Below are 10,859 nucleotides of genomic sequence, written 5' to 3' on the forward strand. Positions count from 1 at the left end.
AATTAAAATATTACATTGTATCATATGTGTTTATTTAAATACATTTATATTTATTTATTTAGAAACAGTTAACCGATTTATGGAGACAGCAATATCTTGAACCTTGAAAATAATTCAAAAATTTAATTTTTAAATTGTTACGTATTCATAAAATTAAAAATCATTGTGTTAAACAAAAACATATCAATCATAAATATTGTAACACTTCAAACCTTAAAAAAAATAATAACAATACACTTTTTTTTATGTAAACTTTTAAAACAACATTTTTAAAAAGTAGGAACATCATACATATTATATTTAAGGTAATATTATAGTCATATCATTGTTATATACACGGTTAATAACCTCCAATCATTATTTAACTATGGTGTAATGGCACTGAATTAACGAAAGGCTTCACGAGAACAATACTTTCTAAAACAATAAATTGTATTTCAATGCAGTTAACACATTTCAATACATAAGAAGTCATAGATTATTAATCAAGGTCTGTAAATACTTAAAATTTACTAAAACTAAAAATAATATATTCAAGCTTAAATATGGTAAGAAAAATTAGATATGGTTGCAGAAAATATCTCAAGAAAGATAGCCGCAGACACCTCTACCTTCACCATGCACATACCATTTAATAATAAAACTGTAGTGTTTGAACTTTTGAAGTAAACTAAGTATCTATTATTGTGAATACAACTATATACCATATAAATATGCATTATCTTATTATGTACTTTGTATGCTATAGATCCTATTTTATCCTCAGTTATCATTCATAATCGTATCGATCTTAATACAAAGATTATGTAAACAGTACAAATCTAATAAACTTAAAAAATGGGATAATTAAATTATATTTTGTTTAGTAATATTGTCTAGGCAAGAGGTTTTCAACTTGTTTTGACTCCCGGCAACCTAAAATATATTATAAAAATACCACAACATTCTATAGTCGTGTCTCGTTACTTATAATTATATTTCATAATTTCAGTTTTCTTTGGCTAAGTTTAACCAAAAATTATACACATATATTGTTATATATATTGATAAAAAAAAAAAAAAACATTTAATATTAAATTTTATAATTAACTATATGTGTATTACTAATTAGATAAACTAAAGGAACAAATTACCAATACTAATGAGACACTTGAGCTTATTTTTTTACACACATTTTAGGCCCTAGGGTCTCGAAAAAGTAAAAACTTAGCAATGACCAATGGGACTGGACAGTTAGTTGCGAATACTGCGGGAATACCGCTCAAAATATATGATCGGTACACCAAAACTCAATTCGCCAAAAGTTTAAAAGCTGATATTAAATAACATTAACCGATACATTATATTATTAGGTATGTATATGGTTATAAATATTGATCTGTAACGCCGTCGAAAAATAAATCATTCACAAAATATAATTATTACTTCGAATATTGCATAATTTGTATACCTATGCACCGTCAGTAAAATCAAGAAGACGGACAATTTACAATATAATTGACAGCTTTATGACGATTATTTGAATATCGTCATGATACCGAACAATATGACTGCGACTAGAAGAAAAAGAAAATCGAAATCGAATCTGCCTACTCTAAAAGTCGGCAATTTTCAGGCCCATCGCTAAAACAGTCATATCCACAATATTTCAGTGTGCGTAATACGTACACGTCATATCTACAACAGCGTACAATATGAGATTGCAGGTAATATTAAAATAATTAAAATCGACCGGCAAATCGTTACCTATACAACGGCTATATACGCGTCATCGTGACAAGCGTGATAAACAAATTATTTTCGGCTGACGTCGTGTCGGCGGCGGTGTGTTCGACAATTAACGTTTGTGTTTTGTATTTTACACGCACCATCGTTTTGACACCAAACGTTGACAGTGGCTTGCAGCAGCGACGTACCATATTACGCTATCATGTTCGCGCGAGGTCCGTCGGCCGACTGTTTGGCGCCGTCACGTTTGGCGCGCGCGCGCACTCGGCCGATCGCATAATAATATTATTATGTTTAATATTGTTATGGACGGCTCCACACGGACTACCATGACACGAGTGGATCATTAATTCATCATCGCGAAAGTCGTGTGTTCAGAAGTCGTTTTTGCAGATATCGATACACGCGTGATCGGAGATCGATAAGAAAAATAATCGTGTGATCGAAAATAATATTATGTTTTATCGTAACCGTTTTAAGAGGTCAAATTTTTCATTCGTTTTGTGGACAATAAAATATTATTATACTAATAATAATCAGTATCGTAAAAAACAATGCTAATTAACCGTATTATTACAATACGGTTAATTATTACTATCATAATTACTATGATTATATGGTTTTTATACGAATAAATCGATTTTTGCTGACTTACTTAATAGCCATACACGTACTTATAATATATTTAAAGCTGTTGGCTTACCTAGACGAACGGTGCAGTTTTATGACGCTGCAGCTGTGCCCCACTGAACTTGACCATGGTCTGAACCTAGTCGTCTCTATGAAAATACGATAGTTTGTTTCAATTCGGTAAAATAATTTTGGTCTATTCCAACCTCCAACCGTAAACACATTCAATTTTATATAATTAAAATATATGAAATTCTTTTCGTACGCCAAAAAAATAAGGTAGGGCGTATATTACCTCAACAATAGCTGATGCTCGGAAGGTACCTAGTATATGCCGTTAAACTAAGGAATGTTTCATAGTATAAGTTAGTGTGCCAAATCGATCAGAAATAACATCGGTACCTATCATTAACCAATATGTTCGACGTGAGTCTATATTTTTTTCTGACAGCTGAAAAAATTATGCTAATTTGCAACAACACATTTCAACATAATCAAGTTAATCGGAGATACTATTCGGTAGACCCTTTCGTGTGAGCCCACACACATACAATTTTAAGAGAACCACATTCTTGTTCGGCTAAATAGGACGACCAAAAACGTAGAGAAACAGATAAGACATAATATTATTTTAAACTCAAACACGAATGAATTCATGTGTGGCTATCAAAACTAAATAATATAGGGATTCGTTTGAATCGATTTTAAAAGATGTAGCAGCGTTTTGGGAATCACGGAAAGTCAATGCAATTTTATACATTTTTTAACATTTTATCATTAGGTATAAAAACTCATCATTATCACTTATATACTTTTTTTAAAGAAAGTCTAATCATTTTTAGTCAATATTATATCGTTAAATAAAATCATCATTTTATATTTATACGATGTACCATTATATGGATGGCGGGGAGATAATAAACATGAGTGGTGGGGCTATATAGTTTTCACTCGTACGGACGGGGCTATTACAAATCATTACCGTTATTTATTTCTAACAATCCTATAGGTATTTAGAAATCAAAATTCGAAGTACAGTACAATCTATATATTATATATAATATGTACCTATAAAAAAATGTAATATAGAAATTTTTATCACACATGTTCTCTGAAACTATTCGTCCGATTATCTTGATTATTTTTTTTAAATGAGAGTACATTACGAAGTAGGTTTTAAATTTATTTTTGATTCTACAAGATAATGGAAAATCTTTTAATAATTTTTCTAACAATCGGTAACCACGTAACAGATATTTTTTTTGTCCGTGTTACTAATATTATTAGTTATTATTAGAAATTAATATTTTAATGAATAGTTGATGCAGTATAATAACAGTACAAAACTGTTTCGTAGTTTTTGGTTCATAATTTTGAAACTTTATGAGTTGTTTTTTGTCCAGAGCGAAAAGGAAATCAAATTTGGGTCGTTCAACAAAAATAATAAAATGAAAAATGTATAGTTACATATTAAAAAAAAAAATACAACTCTGAACTGGACAGCTATGTAAAGTTGATATATTGAAAATGTTATCTATACATCAAATCAGAAAACCAAAAATGTTATTCACACGTGTTACACGTTACACCAAATGGGTAGCATTAGATAACCAAATTTAACAGAGATGAATTTTACACTGTCAATTTTGAAATGCACGAGGTTAGCTAGTACTTTATAAAATAGATACTAGCGAAATACTTCCTCGTTTTATAGTTTTATTAATTTATAATACAGGAATATTAATACCCAATAGTAATTGAATTCCAAGTATTTTTATCGAGTGTAAACTGTAAATATATGTATAATAGTATTTATAATAATATTGTCTATCAATTTCTGTTTTACCGAGAAAAAATAACTACAGGTTACAGTTGAACTATTATTATAACAGGTTTAAATGGTATGTATACAATTGTCAATTTCCATGAATTATATTTAATTTGTAGAACCTCACAAAGTACCTAATAAGTTATAAAATAATATACTTATTTAAAGTTCTCAGTAAAATCTATAAATAACTATTTCACGTAATAAATTTGATTAGTATCATTTTACGATGAAATAATATTATTCCTACAAAATAAGTTTATAAAATATTCTACTTCGTTTCATGTGTACGTAGTTGTCGTATTATTATACTATCAATAATATCACAATTTACCCATAATTATTTCAATACATTAACTGGAAAAACCTAAATAGTATATATTTTTCATCTATCGATTGATCACCTATTCGAATAATTAGTCAAATTAAATATTTCAATAACGTTTTTGTAAATGCATATATTGAGCTCCGGGTTGTCTTTATTACAATTAATATGTTTCACTCATCTTATATTAAAAAAAAAAATTCTGATCCGATTTGGTTTTAATTTATTAATATCAGTTTAGTTTAGTGTTTAAAAAATAAAATAAGGTGCGGCTTTCTCAACGTATTATTTACAATAGCAATAGAATTTGATTGGTTCAATCTGTATAATTATAATCCAGTATGGTTTGTATAATACGATCTAAAATCTGATTATTGGTCCTACTTAGGGCTATTTGGCTTACAAAACATGGACTGTGCTGGCCTTTACAATATATTTAAAATTATCATGATAAATTTGTTTTAATTATAATTTTAATTATTACGTATACTATGTTTTATTAAGTTTTAAATTGAATGTGTTGAAAATTGTTTAGATATAAGTAGGTACTAAATTATAATAGTTAAAGTACAAAAAAATAACATTTTTAATTTTTTGGCTACAACTTACAATGTATATAATATTATGATTCAGTAACCATAAAATAATTCCAATCGTCTTTTTTTTGTTTTTTAATAATAGTTCTCTCATTCGTCAATAAGTTATAAAACAACGTCGAATATAATAATAATATATTATACATAATAACGGCGACGTTATATGCTTACGCCGCCAAGCTGAGGAGAAATCATAATAATATATTATAAAGTATATAAAACTATAATACTAGTATATTAAATTATATTTTACGTATAATATAGGTCCGCATAATAGTCTAATAATTCAGTCTAATAGTTCGAAATGAAATAACTAGGCTGTTTGAAAAATATGTGATCAAAACGCGTTGAAGTGTTAAATACTTATAATTGATCGGCGTAATAAAAAAAAAAAAAACAAAAATTACCACTTAAACGTTTTCACGGACATTCGGGTAAAATGACGCGTTTGATGTAAATTCTAAAAAATTTAATATTTTAACTAAATGTTTTTAATACAAAAACAATCGAAAAATAATCTAAAAAAGTGGTTGTTTAATTTGATAAAATACAATTGAAATCAAAAAGGTTGAATATAATTTTTCAAATGTATTTTTAATAATGAGGAGTACCTATGTAAAGTGTTTGCTTATTTTCTGCTGTGGTTGACAAAACAGCACCTTATAATTTATATAGTTTATGTTTATGTTTTAAGTATCTTAAAATCTATATGATTAATAAAATCCACATGACCTACTAAAAATTGACTTGCAACCCACAGTTTGAGAAATGCTGGTCTAGAGAGTGGTAACATGATATAGATCAGGCGCAACCAACCTTTTTAACTTATAAGCGACATTCGAAATCCATATTTATACTATGGTAGTGCGGCTTATTTTTACCAGTTCATTTTGATAAAATATTTTACAATAGATAATATATCAGATCATACAATATATTAATATTAAAAATACCAATGGTATGTATGACTTATCGTGCGTGTTTAAAGTACTGCATACTTCCTACTAGTCGCTAGTTTGTTTTCGACATTTTCGTCATTCAAAACTACAGGTTCACATTGCTTGTTTGAAAAAAATGATAAATTAAAATTTAATTAATAAAATGTCACTATATAAAAACCACAAAATTGTTACTGAACGAGATTGGTTAAAGAAAAACAAGCCCAAATTTCACACTGATTTGTGTAAATTATCATATTTATTTTTACTTTTACCTATAGATATTTTTAATTTTATAATATAGTCACGGGCAGGTTGAAATACGAGTTCCATGGACCGCGGGTTGATCATACCTGATATAGACCGATTTTGCGTTTTTATATTTTTATATTAAAAACACGTTCACACGTAATAAGTAAAAAAATGTTTTTACTTTTCTAGTAAGCTGGTTATGGCTGTTCATTTGATGATTTTGATGCGGGGTTAATGGAATAAATAGCCTTTACTAAAAGGTTGTTTTGATATCAAATGTAAGCTCTCATCCAATAAAAAAGCTCGTAGAAATCATTCAATTTTTTCTGATATACTTTTATTTTTAAATAAAGACACTATATAGATACCAAACGTTTTTATTTTTGTAGCACATTAATATTTTTTGTTATTATATAATATTTTGTGTAATTTTTACTTAATAACAGTATTTAGTAAGTTTAATCCTATTATTTTTTTAAATATTAAAAATGAATACATACCTTATTTACGTATTTATTTTCCAGTTATACTAATTTTCTTATTTGTATTACATTTTAATTCAATTTAAATAGTTTTTATAAAATTTATTTCGATTGCTCGATGATCGACATAATTATACAATTTTATGTTCAAATGTTTTGTTATCAATTTGCAACGTATCAATTACATAGTTGTTTAAATTATTCATTATGGAAATAGGTAAATATCAATACTAGTTTAAATTAAAGATTATGTGATTAAACGAAATAAATATAATTTTCAACAGGAAGTCACGAACCATATAGGTAACCACTAACCACTAATTTATCATAATAATTTTATTTGTTTCATTTTTATCATACGCAGAGTTTTGACAGCGTCACGGAAATGTATAAACATAGTTATAACAATCGTGATTGGGATAATTAATTAACATTAAAGATTAAATGGTTATTTTTTAACAAAATATACTGCACTACAGCAATGTTATTGCAATATTGTATTAGCTTTTTTTCGTCGATTTTTAATTGATAGTAAACTAGCTGCCTAGTACACCACCACCACCAAAATCATGATCGTCGATATTTGTTATGTCGTTTCGGTCTTATAAAATGAAGCTGCATACAGATATAGCAGTACATGGATATGTCTTGTGGCTATTATTACATAATATCTTATCTTACCACATAATCAACGATTTCATTCATGATGTCATGGTAAAATTATTGGTGTCATGCACAAAAATAAGAACGACCCCCAACCCTAAGCCTTATACTTTTTTTTTTTTAAAGTTTACATAAAATAATCCACTGATCTTCTTATTAGTGGATAACGCTTAAATATCCTACTACCGCTATTCAATAAAAATCCTGGTCCTACTACACGTCAAAGAAACAGTATGATAAAGAACTTATAATCCAACTATCCAAGTAAAAAAAAAAATTACATATATTTATATATATCAATCTAACTTATGTACTACGTTTATATGCAGCAGAATATGCATTAACTCGATGTGCATTTAGTTAGTCTGAGAATTCGGTGCATATAAACGCATTTTTAATTCGCATTATACTAATGCGCATTTATTATTTAATTTTATTCATCAAATCAAATTAACTCTTACTCTGGGATTAAGAAATGCATGTAAACACTTTAATGCAAATTAATATTTTAGCGGGAATTTTAAAATGTCAAATTACAAAATAATATATAGGTGGTAAGGTATACTAATTACATATTTTAGTCATGGAATCCAAAGTGTAAAGCATGGACTAAAAAACATTCGCATTAATTTTTAATTTTATTCAACATCTAATATTGATATTTTAGGTGGATATAAACCGCTCCCTAATGCGTATTAAATCAATGCGCATCAACTATTGCACATAAACGTAGTAATTAACTTAAGTGAATATAAATAACGATCGATCAAACACCAAATTAGATATTTCACTATCAACTACCTACAGTCAACTAAAGTTAAATATTTGTTAAAAATTTTCTAGAAAATGCTTCAAAATGTATTGTCAATCTTCAAATTGGCAATAGTATCTACTACAATGCTTATACACTAAAATTCACTGGTAAAATGGACTGCTTTTTGAAGCTTATCTGATTGCTCATTGTGAAGGCTGAAGCGTTAATATTAAAATTTTAGAAATATCACATAAATAAAATGTATATACCTTGATATAAAAATTACTATTGTGCGATAAGATCAATATGTGATTCTTCAAAAATGCAGCATAATGTAATAATTATAAACCACTGAAACTAATTAATATTTTGTAAGTTATAATAAATGTCCTTTATACTTCCATTATTGTCATAATATAATACAAAAAAAATTATTTTATGTCCAACTTAAAAGTACAAAATATATTTATTATTAAGTAGTTATATTTTAGTACAATTAGCTTTATACTCTAGCTATAATTAGGACTCTATGAGGTAGCAGTATATGAAATACAATTGTGTCTTGCATATTATATTATTTAGTATTTTTTATAAAGTACTTTGTATCTTTCATTTGCCAAAATTATTATTATTATTATTATTTTTTTTTTTTACTTGATGTATCTAGTGTTTAATATTATATAATAATAAATTAATATTAAATAATTTTAAACATTTTTAGTTGTATTATTTTATTTTTTCACACAGCCTAGTCATTAATATATAACTTTTTATACGTTTCAATACGTTTATATTTCTTAGTTTTGATTGAATAAATGTTTTGAACAGCTATATTTTAGCTTCATCCATGCTCGGATTAGGTCAACACTTACAGAGTACCTATTATTAAAAAAAAATTAAACTTTTTTAAAAGCATTCATTAATTTAATTTAAACGATACAAACTTGTTTTTTAAGCTAGTAATTTTATAAACTGTATGTAATTAATTATTTTAATTTATATGTATATTGTATACAATATAATTTATTTTTTTCAAAATAATTGAATTTCTTATACCTATTCTGACTCTGCGGTAACTCATTAAAATTAAATGTTTTATGAAATGTTGAAATTCAAACTTAAATGGGATTTTGATATTTATTATAGATAATAACGTGATTTTATGATTATGATAATACTGTAATATAACTTACTACAGTATGAATTCAATATACAACTTAATACACAGTATGACGTTTTGTAAGCGAGTTTATTTATACAAAGTATAAAGCCCAATGTATACTTTGTCATCGTTGACTTATTATACTCTTAATTACGTCTGTATAACCATTGAAAGTAATGTCCTTATATTAAACTTGGCATTACTAGGTATATGGTGTAGGTAATTAAATATTTGTTTATGTAGGTACACATTGCACACATTGAAATTATTGAGTACTAATATTTTGTTTGTTTTAATGAAACTAAATTTTAAATTTATTTGATAAAATATATATATTGTATTTAATAAAATACAATTTTAAAAGAATTTTTCTTGTCCTTTCATGTTATGATAATATAACTTATTAAAAAAAACTATACATATAGGTCGTATAGGTATGGCATTAATTTATATTTACCGATGAGTTTTACAAATTATTTATAGTAGCTTCACACTTTTTTTTTTTTTTAAAAGTGTCATCATATTGTTTAGGTTCTGCAGCCTGAAAACTTGAAAATCGAATACAAGGTTCTATTAAAGTTTTTATTACAGACGTTTTAAAATATTGAAAAAACATGGGAACTTTTTTTTTAATCATTTCAATACGTGTTTTTACATAAATTTTCAAAATCACGAAAGTTTGAAAATAGGACTATTATAGGACACTGCAGTATTGTTATTCGCATCACTCGGAGTGCGGTTTTCGGTTTGTCGATGATTAAAACGCGCATAACGTCGTATTTTACCGTTTCGTTATTCTCAATTTCATAAATGGTCTATAAATACACCAACGTCACAATATACTATATACTATCTATTACGTAACGTTATCTTGGCCAATTTTCGCCGAACGCAGTGCACTAGGTTTCCGCCTTCCGGACACTTTCGGTCGTCATCCGCACGTGCTGGTCGTCGTGAAAAAACGTTGCACTGACCCGTATTAACAAACCCTCTGTGGTCCCATCGCCGTACGTAAATACATTGGCTCGTTCGAATTCCGCCGCCTTTCACACTTGTCCGAAAAACGATGAGAATGGTGGGATATATTCGTTTATTTTTTTTTTTTCGTTCGGTCCCAGCACAACGAGCGAGTGGCAACGCGGGCATCACTGTAACAACGTATTTTTTTTCACATTGGCGTCACTGCTAAAAAAGAAAAACCGCAAAAAAAAAAGGTTACCGGAAAAGTATAATTAATGTACCTGATTACGTGTAATAATATGTTGGCGCGAAATTCAAACGAGCCAATGAAACGCGCGTATTTACGTGCGGCGTTGGGGCTGTTGTATAGTGCCACTGTCGTCGTAATGACCGTGGTAACGTCACGACGAGCTAAAACGGCGAGCGTATTGTGTATCGAGTTACCGTTGCAAACTTGGCGGTCACAAATCACGACGACCGTGGCGGAGGGGGTGCGCCCGAAGATTCGAAAAGGGTTCGACGACCGTCCGCGTGCCGACAG

Source organism: Aphis gossypii, chromosome X, assembly GCF_020184175.1.
Source record: "Aphis gossypii isolate Hap1 chromosome X, ASM2018417v2, whole genome shotgun sequence".
NCBI classification, from domain to species: Eukaryota; Metazoa; Arthropoda; class Insecta; order Hemiptera; family Aphididae; genus Aphis; species Aphis gossypii.